At 40.7% G+C, this 4,609-nt stretch overlaps 1 protein-coding gene across 1 annotated transcript in view; it reads left to right on the plus strand.

Moving 5' to 3' along the window:
• Positions 1–4,609, plus strand: part of LOC111967897 (plexin-A2-like) — a 73,297-nt gene that overhangs the window by 52,155 nt on the left and 16,533 nt on the right. The gene's annotated exons all lie outside the window — the stretch shown is intronic.

Below are 4,609 nucleotides of genomic sequence, written 5' to 3' on the forward strand. Positions count from 1 at the left end.
CGACACCCGCTCAGCAAGAGAGCCACTTGCTCCAACCGCATTAAAAAAGCCAGACTAGGTTTGCAACTGCATATGGGACAGGCATACTTTTATAGGAGAAATGTCTCTGTCGATGAAACAAAGGAAATAGAACTGTTTCCCTTTAATGGCCATCATTGTTGGAGGAAAAAGGGAGACTTGCAGAGCCGAAGAACACATCCCAACCGTAAAGCACTGGGGTGACAAGCATCATGTTGTGGCGGGTGCCTTTGCTGCAGGCGGACTGCGTGCACTCACAAATAGATGGATCATGAGGGAGAAAATTTGCGTGGAGATATTGAGGCAACAGTTCAGACATCAGTCCAAGGAGTTAAAGCTGGGTCGCAAATGGGATCTGCCAAATGACAATGACCCGCATACTTCCATAGGTTGTGCGTAAAAATGGCACTAAGGACACAAAGTCAAGGTTATTGGAGTGAGCGCATCACCAAAGCCCTGACCTCAATCTGTCGAAAATTGTGTGGGCCAACTGAATAATGCAGTGTGTGCAGCAGGAGGCCTACAACCTGACTCAGTTAACACCAGCGCTGTAGGGAATGGGCCAAAATTCACCGCAACTATTGTGGAAGCTTGTGAAGGCTACCTGAAAGGTTTGACCCAAGTTAAACATTTAACGTTCATCTCTAGGAGACAGAACGCGTCTCCTTCCTGAGCTGTATGACGACTGCGTGGTCCCATGGTGTTTATACTTGCATGCTATTGTTTGTACAGATGAAYGTGGTACCTTCAGGCATTTGGAAATTGCTCCCAAGGATGAACCAGACATGTGGAGGTCTGCAACTTTTTTTCAGAGGTCTTKGCTGATTTCCTTTGATTTTCCCAAGATGTCAAACTAAGAGGCACTGAGTTTGTTGGTAGGCCTTGAAATACATCCACAGGCACACCTCCAATTGACTCAAATGATGTCAATTAGCCTATCAGAAGCTTCTAAAGCCATAACATMATTTTCTGGAATTTTCMAAGTTGTTTAAAGGCACAGTCAACTTCGTGTATAATCTTCTRACCCACTGGAATTGTGAATTAAGTGAAATMATCTGTCTGTAAACAATTGTTGGAAAAATTACTTGTCATGCACAAAGTAGATGTCCTAACTGACTTGCCAAAACTATAGTTTGTTAACAAGAAATTTGTGGAGTGGTTGAAAAACTAGTTTTAATGACTCCAACCTAAGTGTATGTAAACTTCCAACTTCAACTGTAGTTAAACACGTCCACACACACACACACGAACACACAAACACACACACACACACACTATAACTAATGATGAACATAAAGATATACAGGTTGCAGCAGGCTTTCTTTAGTGTGCTGAGGAGTAGAGAGCAGAGCTGTTTTGTGTGCCGTTGTGAGGCTGACGGCACTGCCGTAATTGAAATGCGCCGCATGTCACTGACTGCAGAGACAATCTGTTAGCCATGTGTTTCTCTCACAGCCATGTAATTCGATTGGGCCATGGATGAAGGGACCTTATTTATATCCTTGTATAAAAAAGGAACATGCCAGCAGAAAAACTGAAAACTCCTGACAGCAGAGGGTTGAGAGAAGAGGATTCATTGGGTCCTGTTGTCGGGGTGAAAGGTTCATCCCTAAGATTTAGCAATACTTTTCTGTGACTATTCATTTAGACCCCATACAGTGCTTTAAAACATGTCATTGCAAACATAAGTGTTATTGTAGGTCAGTTTGTATAATGACTTATTCATTGCGTTCTACATTATCTTATTGACCTGACAGGCTAACTGATTTATCGAGAACACACTGTTGCCATGGTGATGGAGGTAATGGTGGGTAGTGGATGTGGTGGAGTTTATTATTGCTGTTATATTGGTGCTTTTGGTTTTTCATTAGGAAGAAAGATGGCCCTCCATATTAACCTACCACTACTATGATAGTCTGCTTCAATCACATTGTCTAGAGAGACCAACAGAAAACAGCACTTTTTCTTCAATTGAAAAACTTGTACAGCACAGTAATCTATCTCTTTCTCTCCCTCCTTTTCTCCCTCCCTCCCTCCTTTTCTCCCTTCTTTTCTCTCTCTCTCTCTCTCTCTCTCTCTCTCTCTCTCTCTCTCTCTCTCTCTCTCTCTCTCTCTCTTCCGCCAAACATAAATATGAATGGTCTGGTATATGGGGGGCACCAAAAAAACAGTTTCAGATTTTTGTGTTTCATTTCAACCAGGGACAATATTAGATTTTCTCCAAAAAAAAAAAAAAAAAAAAAAAAAAGTATATTCTTTGTTCTTCTCGCCCCAAGTTATTTATGTCAGTTTAAACCATAGGTTTTTTCTGAGTCTTTTTTGATTTATGCAGGTTTTGTATATTGGAGCAGTTGGGCTTTCATACTTCCTGCTGAGCGCGCTTTATGTCCTTAATTTCTTTTCATGTTTCGACGCATAGCATGTTTCGATGTATAGTAGGACTCGTTTTAGTGTTTGTTATGTATTGTGCTTTGTGGTGCTGATGTTTGGTTAGAGATACTTTATGCACCTGTTTCCATCCAGCATTGCTTCCACAAGCAACTAGTTGTTTCTGAGTGCTCGGTGGGAGATTGTTATTTGGCTCTTTTGCCCCTCCGACCGCCAACCAAAGTTCAATGCAGTTTCAATCTCTAGGAACCACCCCCCAGGGAACGCGAGCTCCTTCCTGAGCTGAAGTTAGATTGACGAAACGGGCGTGGCTCCATAGCCGGGTGTTTTTTTTAACTCATCTATTGTTTGTAACCAGTATAATGTGGTTAACACTTCAGGCATTTGGAAATTGACTCCCAAGGATGGACCGACTGTCGAGAGGTCTGCAACTTTTTTTCAGAGTATCTTTACTGATTTCCTTTTGAATTTTCCCAAGAATGTCCAAACCTAAAGAGGCACTGATTTACGTTTGGATTGCCTTTGAAATACCATCCACATGGCACAACCTCCAATTGACTCAAATGGGATGTCAATTGGCTATCAGAAGCTTCTTAAAGCCATAACATAATCTTTTCATGGAATTCTTTCCCAAAGTTGTTTAAAGCACAAAGTCAACTTCGATTAAATCTTCTAACCCCACTGAATTCGTGAATTAAGAAAATAATCGTCTGTAAACAGATTTGGAAAAATTATTGTCGTGCACAAATAGTCCTAATGACTTGCCAAAACTATGGTTAACCAAGAAAATTTGTGATTGGTTAAAACTAGTTTTTACATGACTCCAACCTTAAGTGTATGGAACTCAATGCAACTGTATGTTAAACACGTCCACACACACACACACGAACACAAGCAAACCACACACACACACACTTATAACTAATGATGAACATAAAGATTACAGGTTCAGCAGGCTCTTTAATTTGCTCAGAGTAAGAGCAGAGCCTGTTCTTGTGTGCGTTGTTGAGGTCTGACGCACGTGCTGTTAATTGAAATGCCGGCCGCAATGTCATACGCAGAGACAATTCGTTAGCCTTGTGTTTTTCTCTCACAGCCCATGTTTAATTCGATTGGGCATGATGAAGGGCATATTATTTATATCCTTGCTTATAAAAAAGAACATGCCAGCAGAAAAAACTGAAACTCCTGACAGCAGAGGGTTGAGGAGAAGAGGATTATTGTTTCTGTGTCGCGCAGCAGGGCGGTGAAAGGTCCATCCCTAGATTTAGCAATACTTTTTCTGGACTATCATTTAGACCCAATACTGAAGCTTTGTTTAAAAATTTTCATTGCAACATAAAAGTTATTGGAGTCAGGTTTGGTAGAATGCTATTCATTGGTTCAATATGCTTATTGACCTTGACAGGCTAACACTATTTTATCCCGAGAAACACCCCACTGTTGCCGATGGTGATGGAGGTAATGGTGGGGTAGTGGATGTGGTGCTGGAAGTTTATATTGCTGTCTTATATTGGTGCTTCTGGTTTTTCATTAGGAAAGAAAGATGGCCCTCCATATTAACCTTACAACTACTATGAATAGTCTGCCTTCAAATCACATTGTACTAGGAGAACCAATCAGGAAAACAGCCACTTTCTCTTCCAATTGGAAGAAACTTGTATACAGGCACAGTACTTATCTCCTAATCTCTCCCTCCTTTTCTCCCTCCCTCCCCCTTTCTCCTTCTTTCTCTCTTCTCTCTTCTGCTCCTCTCTCTCTCTCTCTCTCCTCTCTCTCTCTCTTCTCTCCTCTTCTCTCTTCTCGCTATCTTAAATCTATCTCTTCATCTCTCTCTCATCTTCTCGGGTCTAGATATATATTATATCTATATATCTTCTCTCTTCTATATCTCTCGCTCTTTACCCTATAATATCTTCCTCCTCATTCTCACTATTATTCTCCTATATATTCTCTATGCTCTCTATATCTCTCTCTCTAATATATCTCTCTCTCTATATTCTCTCTTAGTATATAATCCTCTCTCTATATCGTCTCTCTCTCTCTCTCTCTCTCATCTCTCTCTCGCCTCTCTCTCTCTCTCCTCTCTCTTCTCTATTAATATAGTATATATTCGTCTATTATATTCTCTCTATATATATCTCTCTCTCTATTATTATATATATGTCTCTATATCTCTGTGTTTGTGTCTGTGTTCTGACAG

This window comes from Salvelinus sp. IW2-2015, linkage group LG1 (genome assembly GCF_002910315.2).
Source record: "Salvelinus sp. IW2-2015 linkage group LG1, ASM291031v2, whole genome shotgun sequence".
Lineage (NCBI taxonomy): Eukaryota > Metazoa > Chordata > Actinopteri > Salmoniformes > Salmonidae > Salvelinus > Salvelinus sp. IW2-2015.